General features: G+C 38.3%; 1 protein-coding gene across 7 annotated transcripts in view; it reads left to right on the plus strand.

The window, feature by feature from the left end:
* The window catches only part of LRRC28 (leucine rich repeat containing 28), a 54,666-nt gene that overhangs the window by 11,715 nt on the left and 24,055 nt on the right, over positions 1-18,896 (plus strand). The window contains exon 1 of one of the 7 annotated variants that reach the window (XM_065076694.1): positions 8,359-8,523. The exons of the other annotated variants lie outside the window; for them this stretch is intronic. The gene's annotated coding sequence lies outside the window, so the exon portion shown is untranslated. Of the gene's footprint in view, positions 1-8,358; positions 8,524-18,896 lie in introns of those variants that run through there. 7 annotated transcript variants of the gene reach the window in all.

The raw sequence follows: 18,896 nt of genomic DNA on the forward strand, positions 1-18,896 counted from the left end.
GAAAAAAAAAATTATGTGACTATGTAAATGCTCTGGAATGAAATTTGATAAACCTGTTAAACGTTATGACCCAAGGCCAATAAAATTTCCATCAATTTTCAGATGTCCTACATTCAAAAGAAAGGAGCAACTTGAGCGTGCTTTATGTTCCTCAAAGATAATTTACCTTATGGTGCTGTACCATGAAAGAAAGACTTGTTCAAAGAAAAAGTGACACATTTTCTGCAAAACTTCACACATTAACTTAAAAAGATTCCAAAAAAGACTTTCAAAAGGATAATTTACATTACTGAAGGGTTGATTTCAAGTCTACCACATTTGATTAGGAACTGGTCTCAGCTGCATGGGTACGCTGCGTTTAATTTCTCCTGAAGTTTACAAGATTTGGTACTGAGCGTTGCCCCAAAGTGTGTTTAGTTTTGTGTGCATGAAAATTTGGCATGCTTAGAATAATACTATTGTTGCCAACTTTTATATCAGAGAAGCCAGTGGTGCCTGGTCTTTCTGGTTTTGCTGGTAGTGTCCCATCAGTTTATACATACGGCATTTCTGTGATCAGAACTAATCCTGTCTGTTCAGATGCTGTCACTATCAACATGACTGGATATCATACAGCTTGAGTGTTATCAGTCCAAGCGAGATTAATCCTTCACTTACACTGGAGAATTAATCTATCTCGTTACGTGTTTACTAAACAGAACGCTTCCGAAAGAGGCCTTCCAAGCTTATTTTTGTAGTTTTCTTCCTAAAGTTGTGAAGCTTTCAAAGATGGCTTTATAACAAAATCTTTGAGTTTGAAAATAATGTCTATGTTCAACAATTGAAAAAGCAGAGCAAAATAGTAAGTTCTGATGAATTGTTTTATCTTTAGTTATATTGGTAGTATGAATCTTCATGATAGTGTTAAACAGTATTCTATCCGGAAAGCTAGCCAAGTTAGTAAATGTGATGTGATTTCACTGCAGTACATCATTTCACTGTGTGTTAACTGCTTTCTTCACAGCAGATACTGCATTGCAATGCATAGTTAGGGAAAGACAGCTCTTAATTTATAATAAGTAGCCATTTAAGATATAATTTAGCTTCTACTAATGGAGCTTGTGCAGAATGTAAAGCTCTGCAGTAAAAAATAGCTTTCAGGTATAGGTGATGGTCATTTATGGAAGTAGCTTTTCAAAACTTGGGACCATCATTTTCTTCCAGACTTAGTCCTGCAGATATCACATGAATGGCTGTGAACTCTTTATCGCAGCAGAGGGTCCCGTTAAGAAAGGCTGACGAGTGTTCGTTGTGTAACCAGAGAGGCCAACTTGCGGCATCATGATGTCATCACATCAAAAGCTACTTTGGACTTGTTCCCCTGTCCTTCCTCTTGTCTCTCCCTTCCCAGGGTCTGGTGTTATAAATACCCTCAGGTTTTGTTGAAACTACATGGATATCTAGGAGGATACTCTTAGTAATATCCTCAATCAATTGCTGAAATGTCTGTTCTTTACAACTGCGAAACAGTTGTATGGTAAATGTTTGCCGTTAAGTGTCTGAACACCCACACTTTCCTATTGCATTTTGTATTTTAAGAATGATTCTCTGTTGTGTCTTCCTTAATTGTGATTAAGAACTGAAAGAAGCAATGCAATTAATAGCATGAGTTGAGTCATTATCCGTTTTAATGTTTTTGTTCCACAGTTGTGCTTTTACTGTTCTTTTTTAGTATTTAAGATTTGCCTTACAGAAATCTAGCATAACGCTAATTTTAAAACAATTGACATAGTGAAGCTGGGAGGAGTGGCTGACACGCCAAAGGCTGTGCCGCCATACAGCGAGACCGGGACAAGCTGGAGAGTTGGGCAGAGAAAAATGTAATGAAATATAACAAGGGCAAGTGTAGAGTCGTGCATCTGGGTGGGAACAACCCCAGGTTCCAGTGTAAGCTGGGGAATGACTTGTTAGGGGGCAGTGTAAGAGAAAGGGACCTGGGGGTCCTGGTGGACAGCAGGATGACCACGAGCCAGCACTGTGCCCTTGTGGCCAGGAAGGCCAATGGCATGCTGGGGTGTATTAGAAGGGGGGTGGTTAGTAGGTTGAGAGAGGTTCTCCTGCCCCCCTTCTCTGCCCTGGTGAGACCACACCTGGAATGTTGTGTCCAGTTCTGGGCCTCTCAGTTCCAGAAGGACAGGGAACTGCTGGAGAGAGTCCAACGCAGGGCAACAAAGATGATGAACGAGTGGAGCATCTCCCTTATGAGGAAAGGCTGAGGGAGCTGGGTCTCCTTAGCTTGGAGAAGAGGAGACTGAGGGATGACCTCATTGATGTTTACAGATATATAAAGGGTGAGTGCCATGAGGATGGAGCCAGACTCTTCTCGGTGACAACCAATGATAGGACAAGGGGTAATGGGTTCAAACTGGAACATAAGAGGTTCCACTTAAATTTGAGAAGAACCTTCTTCTCAGTGAAGGTAACAGAACACTGGAACAGGCTGCCCAGAGAGGTTGTGGAGTCTCCTGTTCTGGAGACATTCAAAACCCACCTGGATGCCTTCCTGTGTAACATCATCTGGGTGTTCCTGCTCTGGCAGGGGGACTGGACTGAATGATCTTTTGAGGTCCCTTGCAATCCCTGGCATTCTGTGATTCTGTGAGTGTGCATAAAGATGTATGCCTTCAGTCTGATTGCAGACATCCTTCAGACTCTACTAAAGGTTGAGGCTCTGCTGCGGTTTCTCTTCAGTGTGGTAGGCAAGATTTCAGTCTCTAGGTAACTGTTTACATAAAACTTGTGAAAATTTAATAATGAAAACCTCTCTTCTCTGGTTTGGTCATGATTGTCCAACTAGCTTTCAAAAGTTACTTTGAGGGAGGAGATGGGGAAGAATGATGAAAATACACACAGACAGCATGAATACATAAGCCTTAGTTTCCTGAAGAAATCAGGCAATACCAGACCAATGAGGGGGAAAAGGGCATTAGGTGAAGCATGGAAATCGTGTTCCTTGGGGATTAGAAAGCACTTTCTGTGCTGTGCCACTCTTGGAGTGTAAATGATAATCCTACCTTTGTGCTTAGCAAATGCTATCAAATTGGTGTCACCCATGGATAAGATCATGTGTTTTGGCCTTGAGGCACCTTGTTTAATTGTGCACTAGCACTGAAACGATGGAACGTCTGTCATGCATCATTAAATTGTGAGAATTGTTGAAAGATGACTAGGCTAAACTCTATGAGAAGCAAAGAGAAAATGTTTTCCAGAATAAGCATGTTGAAAATGAAATAGAATATAAAATGGCTGGAAGAAAGGGCTCTGTGAAATTCTCTTGAAGTCATGTTTTGAGTGTATTTTGGATAAGGTTAATAAGCAGACCAGCTTCTGCCTAATGCAAAATCCTCAGTAACTAGATTCTGTGGTAATCAGAATCGCTAACTGAGAGACTCTGTCTTTGAGGGGAGGGCTGATTAAAAGAGTTGCAGATAAGTAAGAAGAGGAGATTTAATACTACAAGGTCCTCCAGAGCACTTTTCTTCATTGAAATACACACTTTTGTTGTTGTTGTTCTGCAAACTGTGAATCTTGTAACTTCTGCCTTTAACAATTTATTGGTTTATTTGGCTCTGGTACGTTTAATTCTTGAACGTGAAGTAAAGTTCTAGTGAAGTTTTCTACTATTTAACTGTAGCACTTAAATAATCTAAATTCTTGAGTGCCATTTGGAAATATGTAATGACAGAGATCTTTTTTTTTGCAAAAATCTTAGAATTGCAGCACAAACAGAAGATGGTTATAATTTCGTATTACATTAGCTCATATATAAGCTTGACTTAGAGTTGACGTTTTCATAGTAGTGTAACATATTTTTTTTAAGATATTTCTCTTTATTCAGAGAATTGCTGTCTCACTTTAATGTAGAATTGTAAAGCTAGTCCTGAATGAATGTGCTGTCAGCAGTAAATTTTCTGAATCTTCTCACTTATGAATGACCAATTAGAAAGTTCCCCTTTGTTTCTCACGTTCATAATGCATATGATATTTCAACTCCATTCTTGAGAAATTCTATTTATTTTCTACTTTTATGTAAGAATGATGGCATCATAGGCAAAAAAAACCCAAACAAACAGTGAGGTGCACTGGAAAAAATTATTCTTCAGGAGTCCCAAAGCCAAGGTTCTCTCTCTGTTTTACTCTGTTACAGATTAGACTTGATTTTACTTTAGCCTTGGAAACTTTTGCTGTGAATTGAGGGCTCTTCAGGTTTGCATTTTGGTCTTGTGCTTAGTGAATGCATGTTTGGACAACACATGACTTGAAAGACGGTGGGTTATACTCCAAGTTGGACTTAAGTTTTCGTATTTGACCAGGATTAGATTTTTCTATTGCACATTACTAGAGAAATACTTCTCCTCAGAAATGGCAAGTTGTAGCATCTTGTTCTAAGATTTAATTAAAAATGAGGTTATGTTTACTCAGCACATGGTGGAGTTAATTATAGATTTACTAAAATGAAAAGCTTAATGTTTTGCCAAGTCAAGAGCAAAAGCTTAAGTAATTAAACAAAAAATAGGTTATGATCCCAGCCCATCTTTTGGCCAAGTCCTCTTCAAGAAGGGAAAAAAACAATATCGACAGTTGTCTTTACATGGGCCAGACCAAGTTTTGCTTTGAGTTTGTTGTGAGGGAACTTGAAAAACTAAGAGCTGAGTGCATTGATCAGGGAAAAAAAAATAATACCATACTTGATGTAAAGTGTCTGATGATATTGCTGTAAAATGCAAGTGGGGGTGACTGGGGAGCACCAGCAGCTGCTGAGGCGCGTCCAGATCTCTGCACCAGTCAAAGGCAGGTTTAGCAAATGCCCTTTCTTCCCTATATGAGGAAATGGGTGGCTTCCATTTCAAATTATCATTTCTGTGTGTTCTCTGGAGGCTTCTGCATATTGCACCCACTGGGTGCCATTTTGCCTCATTTTGGTAGAATCTGAAGCAAAATTTATTCATCTGCATTTAGAATTTTTGAAGTGCAATCTGCAGTAATATTATGGGGAGGTTAATAGCAAATATACTCTTAATTTCATTTTTCTTCAAACCCTTTTCCTTTTAAAGGTAAATTGTTTTAGAAATATAGTCAGTTTAAGCCTCATTAAAATACATTTGTAGGCTTGTAAAACTTCATCTTCAAAGCATTTGAGAAAGATCCTGTGAAGCTGATAAGGGAGCGTTATCCTCATTTTACAGAATGGAAAAAGGTGTTTTTAACAGAAGTGATTTGCTCCAGGCCACAGCAGGAGTCAGTGTTAGCCAGAAATAGAACTTGGGTGTTCCCGTTCCATTTGTTAAGACCACACCTTTTTGAGGTTGCTCATATTTAATATTGGGGAGGATTGAATCTTTCCACCCGTTATTAGGAAATTAATAATTATCTCTCCATAATTAATAACCCTCTAAGTTAATAGGAAATTAACAGCAGTAAGATCAGTGAGTTTTTGTAACTGAAACAGCTTACGCTTCCAGAAAGCTGCAGGAGTTCATGAAGATGAATTTTGAAAACTGTAACTTACAGATAAATACAAGATAATTTTATCTTGCATAGGTAACTTCAGTGGCAATGACAAGAAGGCTTCAGTCATTATTAAAATTATAAATCAAACTGTAATTCTTCATTAATGCTTTGTCAATTTATAAAGTAACCGTCGGAATGTTAATTAATTATTGCTAAGTCTGTTTTTCCTAAGAATATGCTTTGTTAATCGGGGGCAAGAGAAACTTTGAGACATGAAAACTGTATATTAATTTCTCTCACTTTTAAAAAGTTTCTAAAAAGTACAATATCTGTAGTTACTATTCATACCAGTATTTCACTGGTAAAGACTTCTTGAATACCCAACCTAGTAATTCTGAATAGAGCTCAGTATAAGGTGTTTCAGTAAATCTTAATGAAAGGCATATAAAAACAACTTCTTCCTTACCTCCTTTGCACAGTAGATTTCCACTGATTATGGGTACAGCATGCCAATAATTCTATTCTTATTCTAGACCCTGGCATTAAAATACATAGTCCTAATTCATTTTTTAAAACTAGTTTTTCATATTTTGATTTACAGCCTTCAAAATGTTAGGGAATAAATTTGGCACCTTCTTCCCCTCCTCCCTGCCCTGTATTTCCCTTCTACTTTTATTACTGTCTCTGATTAGGGTAGATTGCTTTGATACTTAATACTTACTTTTGTTAATAGTGATTGTGACTTTAAAAGCAAAGGCACAAACTGATGCAGACTCTGCCCTTTTTTTCAGAGTTGGCATAACCTTAGTCCACTCTGCTTTCCTAATTTAGTAACATGTATAAAAATATGCACTACGGGACAGGTTTGGTACGCCAGGCACCCATCCAGGAGTGTGGTGTTTTTAAGTAAATGGACTTGTGGGGATTTGAGGAAAACACAGATTAGGTTACATGAGCTTTGCACTCAGTAAGTATGTGACTATTTAAAGGAGCATGGACTTCTAAATAAAAATGTCTTTTAATTATTAGCATAATAGGTTGTTTTCCTTTGAGTAGGTTGAAGCCTAATTATTAAAAATAAGTTTTTCTTTGCACACATCTGTAAAATATATGCTCTGTTTAATAATGAATTTCTAGATGCAGTTTACTGTATAAAAGCAAGAGTCAGCATACTGAGGTTTACATTAGCTCTTATGTTCAACAAGAATTGGTTTTTTTTACCTAAATCAATGCAAAGCTTACCCACACTTGCCTATTACTGTATTGTTTTTTTCAAATCAGGATTAGTAAGGCTTCAGTAATTATGCTGTGTTAAAGTAGAAGAACAATAAAAATACCTGATATTATCTTCAAGACATTCTTTGGGTTTCAAGGAGGAAAAGATTTTCATGTTTTGATCTTGTATAAACTCCAATAGAGGCCTGTCCTGACAGCCTGTGAGGACTGAAACATTTCAGAAGAAAAATTTCCCTTAGGAAATTATAGCAGAGAGTCATCTCTGAAGAGTTAGGAACCAAACAGCAACATGGATGGTTACTGACTGTCCTTGGGCTCTGTGACCTAAATAGAGGTGATCAAAGCACAGGGTGACATATTGTCCACATGCTGTTCCTGACAGATTGGCTTCCATGCATGTCCAGAGCGGGACCTATTTAATTAAAGGATGTTGATTCTGTGAGATTCTAGAAGACACTGCCTTGCTCGAACATTTGGTTTTGGTTAAATTCTCAAGAGAACTACCAGTATTTCAAGTTTATGGGGAAGGAAGTGAAGACAAACAATAAAGAAACTTCTATTAAATTCCTGGGAATTTTCATTAACAGAAGATTTTCCTGTATACCCTCACCTGTATAGTGTATCGGAATGAGTCATCTGTGTATACACAGCTGCTCAATATTCTTTATTTGTCTGGTTGCCCCTTCTTATGGTTATTTTTTCCAGTTCCCCCCTGTTAAGGGGCTTTTAAAAGCCTCCTTGTCAGCATCATACAACATTTTTAGTATACAGTGGAAGGTTCGTCATGTCACTGGATGCTGGTAGCAAAAACAGTAGAATAAACATATAGTCAGAGAAATTCTAGATAATGTTTTAAGCTTAGAAAGTTGTTCTAATATATGCTTTTATTCCAACACTTCTTCCAGATAGGCTTCCATTGGGCGTACTGGAACTGAAATATTTCCCGTAACTGTAGCAGAAATGACGTTAAGAAATGAAAAAACCCAACCAAACTATCTCTTTCAACAATGGCCTGTGGGATTCCTCATGGTGTTGCACAGCAGGTTCTCAAAAATGCATGTGCTAAGTATGTATGTGTTGTAATTCATTAATCTGAAAACTAATAGGAAACACTTGGAAGAAGCCATCAATGTATTTCATTGTAACTTTTAAATTACATATTCAAATATTGCTTTGTGTACTAGGCTTATTGGACTAGAAAATGCCTTTGTAAAATTTGCTATTCTAATTTAGCTCAATCACTGGAAAAAGTATTTGGAAATTAAGCTATTTTAATGAGCATGGTTTTAGTTAAAAAAAGAAATTGTGATACAGCTCAGTGCATCGTATTTCGAAGTACCTGCAACTTTATAAAACACAGAACTTAAAAACAACCTCTGTGGTCATTATGTATCTAGAAAAGTCGTCAGGGATGGACTGAAACTGGCACTGAGATTTCATGGCAATAAATTAAGGCTAAAATTCTACTGAACCAAAAGCCTAATGACCGTTTGGGTTTTCTAATATTAGTATTATAATACGTGAAAGTCTCTGAAATTTACTGGTTTCCGGTTTTCTATTCTTTCTTATGTATTTTAACAAGATCATAATGATTTTGGATCAATCACACTTTTTCTTAGGTCCTTTCTTTGGTTTTGGTGATGCTTCAATTTGAGAAATCTCTTCATGTGGCTTGGGCAGAGATTGACCTGTAAAGGTTCCCTTTCTACGTGACAGTTCTTACTGGCCACAGAATCTTACTGAAAGTTATGGTGACAACACACGTCTGGAAAGAGATATCTCTCAGAATGGCATCATGTGAGTTCTAAGCATTAATTATACTGTATTCCTGGTAGAAGGAACATGATTTTAGAGGGTAAGAATATGTCAGTGCAAGGCTGCCTGTGACCTGCTGTTGCCCAATTTTTTATTTTCAATTTTGATTCTTTTTCTGAGGCAACATAATCCCAGATACCTATGTTTTTAGTGCATTGAAACTCGTTTCTGAGAATAGGCTGGTGCTGCCATTTATTCCCTACTACTCCATGTGAGATCCTTGTGAAAGTGAAAGTCGTGCATCAAACTTGCAGAATCTGGCCCCACCAGCCTCAGACCTTTTTCTCCCTCCTGTTCTTTTCCTCCTCTGAAAAGGAGTCAGTGAGAAACCTAGTGAGGAGTAGGTGAAATCAGGACGGAAGAGAGAAGAGCCAACCTCATTATTAGCAGCGATGCTCTCAAGCCTTTTGTGCTTCTGGCTTTGCAGTGCTCCACTTGTGAAAATCAAAATCTTTGCAGGAACATGTATGTTTTCTGAGCTCTGGGCCATGGGCTTTCCCCTGGTAGCCATCCTCCTCAAGGGCTTTTAGGTAGGAGATAAAGGACTTGTGCCAAGATAAAGGAGTTGGAGTGCTGCTTCTCATGTTGAGATACTTGGACGATTCGCAGCATTCCTGAGAGTATGGGAGCGGATTTAACCGGATTCTCTATTGTTCAGAGATTTGGTGCTGCCTCTTGAATCCTGGCTCACGCTTCTCTTTGGCAGCGCTTGGTTTCTCAAGTCACTGTAAGCCTTTTTTCTCCAGGGGTTTTCCTCTTGTCTGTGGGGGGTGGACAGGAATTTTGAAGATGTTGAGAGTGCTTTAAGTAATCATGACAAGCATTCATCTGCAACTTAAAACTTTGTGGAGATGTTGTTGATCTTAAATATAACTGTAGAAACATGGAAGTTATGTTGCGTGGTTTTATGCCTTTTTATTAAATAAGTAGTCTTAAGTACAACTCATTTCAACAACATTTCATTAAACATAAAATTGTGTAATATTTTTCTAGTAAACTCAATTTGAGATTTCTCAAATCTGTATTGTTAAAATGCAGATTAAAAAAAAAGTTGTCTTGCATGTCCAAGTAGCTTTGAAACTTTCCTTAAAAAAAGTCAGCCAGTCACGTGGCGTATGTAAAATATTAAGTGGAAAGGAATTGAATATGAAATATTGATTTCAATGCTAGAGTGAGAAGAGGTCTTCGGATGATAAGGAAATCAGCAATAGGGCAGTGTGAAGATGCTGCTACCACATACAAATAGTTCCTACAGTAATGTAGTCTTTCAAACACCTGACAAAAGAATGACAACCTGAATTTTCTAGGGTATATGAGAACAGAGCCCTGATGGAATGAAGCTACCCCACTCTCATCTCCACTCCTGCAGTCATTAGAGCTGCCACTGGGGAACAGACGGCTCTTGCAGAGTCTCTTGACCTTTGAATAGACTCCCAATGACACGCTGAGCCGGAGGCCACAAGACAAAAGTGGGAAGTTTATGCAGCAATATATAACTTTAAAGAACATTAAGTTGTCATTGCTGCTTTGATCAGTGATGGAGTATACTTTGCTAAAACTCAGATAAAGGGCTTCAGGCTGTAGCATCAAAACAATGCATTCTGTTCCTTCTAGTTTGAAAAATGTATTTCTACAGTCTGTTTTTAAAAAGTGGAATGTGCTTGTGAGAACTGATTAAACCTGGCATACAGACCTAAATAATGAAGGTCAAACAGAATTATTTGGTTTTTGTGTTTTGATTGTTTGAAAACGTAGGTTTGAGATTTACGGAGGGGACTCACTGTGACTCAGTTATATACCACAGAAAAAAAAAGACTCGGGAAGTGGCCACAGTTTAAATTCAGTAATTATTCCATTTGTGGTATTTGTTTTATGTGAGTTTATTGACTGCATAGCAGAAGAGAGGAAGGAGAAGTGGAGGGTCTTTGGTTGCTTTTGGTCAATCTTATTCCTGTGGAGTTGAATCAAAGATGTAGAAAAGCAGACTAACAGGAATTTAATTTTGTAGGTGTGCAATTCTGTGTTCTAGTCTTGCTCTGAGTGTTTGAAGGTATTAGTTATATAAATATCTGAAAAGCCATAAAGACTATAAACACTAACATTCCTGGTTGCTCTCATTTTCTGCGTTACCTGCATGGGCTCTAAAGCTCTATAGATCATTACTCCGTTCATAGCTCTGGCAAATCATCTCCCGCTCCCCCAAATTCATGGTGGCATCTCTGATAATCTTGGTAATGGGGAAGGTGTGATGCTTCATTGCTTGTCTGGCTGATCTGCTGTACAACTGTCTCCAGTACTGTTGGAAATGAATGTAAACTGTTGTGTTCATTACGACAGAATGCTTGGGATCTATGGTAAGATGTTGTGGGGGGGAGTGATTTTTGTTTGCTTTTGCGCTTTAAAAAAATCTAACCCCAAGAGGAACCTTTAGGGTTTTCCAACTTTATTCTTGCTCAAGCAAAAAACTACACTAAAATAAAATTCACGTAAGCTACCATAACATTTTTTAAAGGTATCATTCCTCTCCTTTTGGAACTTCTCTGCTCAGCGTGCTAATCCTCTGCTGGGAGCACAGCAAAGCCTTTTCTTTGGAATTTGATACAAGGGTTTTTCCATGTTATAGCTGGCAACAGTCACGTTCTGAGCAACGTACCTTGGGGCTGTCACAAGGCGGATTCTCCTTCTTGCGCAATGCATGTAGTAGCCTGTCTTTACTTCGTGAGAGGAAGAATATGGCACTTCTAATACGTTTCTTCCCTTTGGGTGTCTGTGCTTACAAAAATTGTCATTTATTATTGAGAGTTAACGTATTCTGAGAAATTAACCTGAACTTGAGTGATCATGTAGTGCCTAATATCAGACTAGCTTCCCAAGTAAAGGAATTTCAGAAAAGGTTGGTTGGTAACTCATCTGTCAGCACTGAATTCTTCTGCTGAGGATTCTGGTAGTAAAGATCTGACTTCACTCACTGCCTGGCTCAAGATACATGTGATATATATGAAGTTCACTTCTGAAACTTTGGAACAGATGCTCTTTAAAATACTTGTAAAAGTCTTTCTTTTAGAACTGTTACCGAAAAGTAAAACGGAACATAAAGGAGTTTTAAGAAGCTCAGGGCCTCTCTCGTAAACATTTGCCAATAGCTGTTCACATAGGTGAAGTCAGATGTGTAATTGACGGGGCTGAGCCGGAACCTCTAAACCTCTGTGCTGGGAAGTTGGATGTATGCTGGGAAAGATGTGTTTCATATACAAATGGTGTTTGTGTTTCTGTAGTATGAAAACTTCTTTAATACAGACAATCTGTTCAATAGTGTTTAGTCAGGCTTTCAAAGAACCTCAGCTGATATTAAACCGAGGGTCTTTTTTCTCTCAAATTTTTCGCCGTTTTGTAAATGTGTGAAAAAGGAAATGGCAGTAGTAACTGCTTTGCAAATTCCAGGTTTACTTTAGAAGCGCCATACTGATTTCAGTATGCTCTGGTGCCAAAGGCCTCTAACTTTGGTTGGCTGCACTGGCTTATTCCAGGAGGGTCGTAAGCAAAGATGAAGGAAGCCATACAAGCCAAATAAGCTTTTCAGGAGGATTATCTCCATGCTTACTGCCTTTACTGACTTGGTTTAAAATAAATATATAAACGGTGAAAACTGCAGTTCATTGTATCCTTCACCATTATAACAGGGTTGGTAAAAGTTGAACGGTGTGTATCTGGTGTGGCTGCAAACTTCTTCATGACATTCAAGAGTCATTAGTTCAAGAGCCACTTCAGCTGTTTAGTTTTGAGAAGAAAATTACCTGTTAACTAAACTAAAATAATTTGCTGCTCATTTTTCATGTGAAACCTCTTACTAATTTGAAAATTTTGCGAGTCTTTTTTTGTTACACCAAACTAACATTTGTGACCGGCAGCTCTTGAAGCTTAGTTTTTGTAATTTTTAGGGTTGGGTGTTAGAAGTAACTTTTTTCCCCCCTTAAACTCTTAAGTCCTTATAAAGTTATATGTGAATGTACTTTTGTCTCTTTGGTTCCCTTGTTGATTTTTTGTTCTTTCCCTAAGCTCCCTGTAAGTTATGTACAGAGATTAGCTATATTAACGGGTGGTTGATTTTACTTGTGCATTAAGCAAATGCAGTTTACTAGTAGGACTTAAGTGCTCAGGGAAGCTTGGAGAACAAAGTCGTACAGTCTTGGAAAGTGAACAAACACAAATTGTTAGTGCTGTGCAATAGAAGAATATTGCAATGTATTGATTTCCATTTTGACCTTGCTGGCCAAATATGATTTTCTTTTATACATACCATTGTGAGAGAGTTAAAATACTGCTTCTTATCGACATCCTTGTTTTACTGAGCTAGTCTATTAAATAAATAGGCAAAATAAAATGCATCATTTACTGACACTAAATCTAAATGGAAAAAGCCTTTAGAGAGAATGTGTAGAACTGCAGGTATTATGTGAGATTAACTTTCTTGTGGTTCATGTCACACACACAGAGTTTGATACCTGTATTTCAGTTATCTTAATTTTATTGCAGTGGTATTTAAAATAAAGCCCTGTGTTTAACATAGCATTGTTCAAATCTGCCTTAAATTGTCATTCTTTATGGAAGGCTTTGATACTGAGCAACTGCAAGTATACTTTAGTTGGTAATTATTTAATGTTTGAGAGCTTTATGGTCTAAGACTGCTTATTGGTGTACCTAAAGGAATGCAGTTTGGAATGGCTGAGTTGGGGGGGTTGGAGTATTAATTGCAAGCCCTGCATGTCTCCTTTGTGCTGATTTGGAACACTAAACAGTGGAATCTTCCCCTGATTAAGACAAGGCTTGCGGCTGCTCTCAGCATTTTGGAAATCAGGACATTGCTGGTGTGGTTTGAAGTCAGATGTCTTCTTTTTTTGGTGATAATCTTCATTAGAAACTGCTAGGAGTTGGTCTGTACCATTTTCTCACTATGGTAGTAGCTCCTGCCTGCCCTTCTGAGGTGGTGAGTTGGCTGGTCTGCTGGTGGCTGCACGGACACCGCTCAGCACAGACGAGGAGCCAGAGAAGCTCCTGTTACTGCTAGAAAAGAACATCTGAGTCCTCAGCTCACACTTGAGTAAGATGCTCCTCTGTTATAACGGGGATATTTCCTGTGAATGTTTAGCCAGTCCCTCCCCTGTAATTACTGTTGCAATTTGTAGTAACTTCCAGTGGCCTGGTAGAACTCTTATTTTCATAGGACCAGTTAAGGCCATCCCATGCATTAGCACTCCTTTGAAAAACAAATATGGTGACTCTGCTGCTGTAAGTGTGGTTCCAAACTAAAGCTCTTCCTTGGATTCTTTTCCTTTCCCTCGTCCCACTCAAATTTGTAGTTGCATTGTTTTGTTATGGAGGCAGAGTTTACCCTCAGGGAACAGGGTTCTTTGGTATCTCCCAGCAGTAAGATAAGTGAGCACAACTTGGCTTAATATAGCAAATACGTTTTCACTGCAAGATGGAAATTTAACCTGGACTATTGCTTCTGTTATGCATTTAGTTCTTGGAAAGGAATGGAGAAAAAGAACCCCATGTACCTCAAGAAAAAGGAAGAAAGATGTGTCTCTTTTGAGTTGGTTGGAAATGGTTGATAGCAACAGGCACAACAGATAGGTCTTTGCTTGGATTATTTAGACACTAGTGTAGTAACAGCTTAGGAGCTACTAATCTGTGTTTGTCAGAGGCCAGACCGTAGTCTCAATCTGAGGTTTTTCCTTTGAAGAAGAAGAAAGGAAAAAGCGGTGTGAGAATTTACAGCCAGGACTGGCCCTGTCTCTGTGGCTTCCTGAGCCATCCTTAACCTCTCCTTAGGATACTCATTTTGTTTGCCTTCATTTTAGGCTACTAGTGGTTTGTTGTACGTAATCAAAGCAGGGCACTTAACTAGTCATCTCTGTCTGGCCAGCATCTTCAATTCAAATCATTAGCTCTTCATTTGATGCATGGAGTTTTTCTGGAAGGCTTTTTTCTCCTCTTCCATGTATTAATATTAGCACACAGTGAATTGCAGACGATGCACAGCAGCAAAGATGGTAAGACATAAACAAAACAAGAGGAACATAACAGGTCTCATGCTTTATTCATGTCACATTTGTTTATGTCCATACCACCCAGGAACACAAAAAGGAAAACAGCTGCTCCTCAAAGGAAAGACAACAGCAAAACTACATCACTTCCTAAAGAAGAGACTTTTCCCTAAGGTGCTAGCAGAGTTTTTCATGCAATATACTTGATAAAGTACCATTCTGTCTCTTCACACTTTGTTTTGGCTTCTCTATCCAAAATTTGGGATATCATTTTAATAAAACCATAGAATAATATTAAAATAGTAATTTCACATCTAGTACCTAGTTCTGTAGCAGTGGTACCTTGCTGTGGGGCAGTGAGGTACTAGGCAGAGTACACTAGAACAAAATGAAAGGGTAGGTTGTCTTCTAAAAAAAACCAAACACCTAAGACAAACAAACAAAAAACCTCAAACCAAACAAACAGCAAACCTGATTGTTTCATGGCCTTGAGTTACCTTTATGCATAAACAATTTTTTTTCCCTTCTTGCCTTTCACCCACCTTTTCCACTTTTCTCATGCGTGTTAATTTCCGGTATTTTTACCATCTGATGTGTTCTGAGTGTTCTCATTGAGACCATCAGATTCGGGAAGAAAATGGAATTCCAAACCTGTGTTGAGGGACACAACCTAATAACCGTTCTGGCTCTGCACTCTCTGTCTGGTGCTTCAGTGCCAATGCTGTGGAACAAGCAGAGTGCTGGATCCATGAAATACAGAACACTGCCAGTTTAGCTAATTTAAGCTTAACTGTGATAAAAGATGGGAACCAGTGTCCTTTAGAAGAGTTTGATTTAACAAGACCCTCATGTCTGATGTCCATTTTCAGCAGCTTTTAGCTGAACTAGAATTACCATTTAGCAAGACTAGACTTAGCCACTTTTTTCACCTTTCCTTGTGATTGATTGTACAAAATAAATAAGGTTTGGTACTAAATTTGCATATGGCATTTAGCAAGGTTGAGAAAAAAAATGTTCTATTTGGGTACGTTCAGTAGATGTATGTATTTTTCATTTGATTTTGGGTTTTGTCTGCCCCTTAAGTGTCTTGGAGAAGAGTCTGTGTAGTTTATATCTGAAGTAGGTGAAACTGAGAATCAGGAACATCTTTTGAGGTGTTACTTACATGATCATATTCATTCACAAAGACAGTCTTGCCCCAGAAAAATCTTTTTCCTTTTGTTTCCAGCCAGGCTATTTGTATGAAATGGAACCATCAGGATTGCTTTAAAAGTAATAGATTCCAGTTTGATCAGCTGGGATAGAGTTGTGCTTTTTTTTCATAGAATATTTATGGGTTTGAACTCTCATTCAGCACCTTATCAAAAAATGGGTTATTCATAAAATAGTTTCTGCACTATCACAACATCTATCACAACATCTCTTGCAGTTTCTCTTCTTTTTTTTTTTTTCTTAAAATATTGAGCACATATTAGCCTACATAGGAAAAATACAAGGAAAAAAATCATCCTGAGGTCTGTTTGGCAAGAGAAACAGAACATTTTTCAAGCTCTCTCAAGAAACACAGTAAAAGATCTGCATACAGCAGTGTCAAATGTAAATGTGATTCAGTTTGCCTCCCCCTTTCTTTGTCCTTAAATCTAATTATACCAATTTTCAGTTACGGTCAAGCCTCCTTGTTTGAAGATGGCACAGGTCTATCATAAGTGCCAATTTGTGCTAGAAAATTTAATTTTTATAGGCTATGAAATGTGAGCTGTGTGGTAGGACCGTAAATGTAATGTAATGTATAATAGGCTATTTAATTTGTTTTAACCATCTTAAAATCTATTTAAGTTCTCCTGAGACATCCCAGAACCGATCTAAAGGAGATCTTTTCCCTCAAGCTCATAGTGATTTAAACTTATATTTCCTGTCTAATACAGTTTTCAACTGATAATAGGATCACAATTCAAATTCACAGGCATGTGTAGAGACTTACATTCTTCTAATGGGAGAAGTAATAAGCTTTGTAAGTCTGAAAGACTTAAACCACCTTTTGCTCACCATTGCATGGTTTTACAGCCCGTCCTGTACTCAGATTCATGGAAGTCGATTAAAACGGCATGTCAAGGTTGAAGTATGGCAGCCACTTCTAGCACCCTCTATTCCTTTCCTGAAGCAACCAACTTTCTTTTTAGACGCCAGGATCGAGAGAGATCACTGGGTGCGTGAAGCCCAGTGCTTCACAATCTCAACTGGTCATCACAGCGCTTGATTCTGGAAGAATTCACAGGATCGTGTCCCTGTGGGTACCGCAGGCTGGCAGACATTGCTCCATGGTATATAGCAAAGATTTTTAGTACAGCGTCCTGCAGTCTTGGGACATCAACATGCTGCTGGGGTTACAGAGGGGATGGTGGGACGAGGGAGGTTCACCTCTGTGCTAGAACCCTTTGGTAGCAGCGTGTTAGATGCAGATGTTTGCAGGATAGTAACAAGACCATCATTGCCTACACTACAAAGGTATGTTAACATGTTTTCTTGCTCCTGATAAAATACTGACTACATACACAGATTGCCTTATTTTCACTGGGGGCTCATTATCCTCAGAGCAGTGGTGTCTACAAGATCTCAGTGTAGGAGTAGGTACGTTTTTTCAGTCCTAAAATTACATTTGGCACTTTGGAAGCAACCACGAGGCTGATGTGGCCCCCAGTGAAAATGAGTTTGACACCCCTGCCTTAGAGAGTGAACCAGTTCAGAGTTCCTCTCTTTGTTCATTGTCTCAGAGGCCTGACTTGCAGCACCTTCTTACTCTGCTTATTTCCTGTTCCTTTTCGTTTCATTTCAATCAGTTAAGTCTAAAAGTTCTTGATCTTCTTGCTGTATGATAATTTGGTTCTCTACCACATTACCAGTACTTTAAATGCTTGTTTCGATAGCAAACCGAAACCTAATTTATTTTTTTTTTTAACCAAGGTACAAAATGGAAATTCAAAACGAAGCAGACCCTTGAGCAACACTCCCACTAGTAATGTTTTCTCCATCCCAATAATTTGCCGTGAGGTGTTGATACTGCTGTGTTACCATTAACCAAGAAATTGCATCAAAGAAAGATAAACCAGTGTAACATAATTTACATTCGGAAAGATCTGGGTTGCATTTTCATTCTCCTTTCTATGTATGTTCTAGTCATTGGTTACTCTTGGTTGCTCTTCCCTTAGAACAGGTGTTACAAGACACTGAGGAGTGCTGAGTTCACATTAACAGGGCTTTTTTGAACACAGGTTCTGCATTTCTTCTCCCAACCCTAGGCTGCTATCCCAGAAAATGTCCTATTCATTGAGAATCCTCATGCCTGAGTTTGCAATTTAGATATATAAACCATTTTTTTGGTGTTCTGGGATGGAAAGTTTTTAGTAGCCTCATTTCATTTTAGTAATGGATGTGGTAATTTTCAGTGCTTTGTCTTTGTTCCCTGAGGTATTCTGTCTCTGCCCTCATGTGCAGCATTATTCTTACAGGAAAAAATGATGCAAAAAGCTAATTCAATATTTGGTCTGTCCTCCTAATTTCTAGCCCTTGTTGACACCAGTTTTTCATTTCTTTCTCCTTATTTCTTGTTGAGAAACCTTTTGTTTGTCTGCGAGCTCCCATTTTCCTGGCCTCCTGGTGGTTTTCATTGAACTTCTGTGGCCTGACCTCCAAGTGCCAGTTCTCTTTGCTTATCAGTCCCTTTTTCCATTCCCTATAGGTTCTCTGCTTTCTTTTAAATACTGCTTTGAGGTGCATTCTCATGCAGGTAGGTCTGTAGCCCTTTCCTGTCCCCTTTTTTCTTTTACTTGGATGGAAAGACTCGGATAACATTTGATTTAAAGTAGATCCATGCCTTCCATACGCTCACATCCAATTGTGGATGTGTTTCATATATCTTTGGATGAAATTTTGGGTTATGGCCCAACAGGGAAAGGTGGGATTGCTCTTGAAATGTAAAGAAAACTGTAAGTTATTTTTGAGTTATGCAGTTGGTGAGGCCTGTACCCGCAGAAGGTTAAGGAAGTTTAAATTGCCTTTGGCAATTATTATATGTTGTATAGGCTGCTTACTTCCAGATGGTATCTTTTCCTTTATGTAAAACCATGGAAATTAATTTTAAAAGCTGGTATTTATACCACCTGAATCAGAAATAATATTTTTCTTCTTTCCTCATGCTAGGTGTGTTTATACAAATACAATCAGTTTTGTTAGAAGGTCAATAATTTTGGAAATTTCCTGAAATTCTTTCAAGGTTTCACTTTCTTTTTTACAATACAAAGGTATGCTGGT

This window comes from Columba livia, chromosome 11 (genome assembly GCF_036013475.1).
Source record: "Columba livia isolate bColLiv1 breed racing homer chromosome 11, bColLiv1.pat.W.v2, whole genome shotgun sequence".
Lineage (NCBI taxonomy): Eukaryota > Metazoa > Chordata > Aves > Columbiformes > Columbidae > Columba > Columba livia.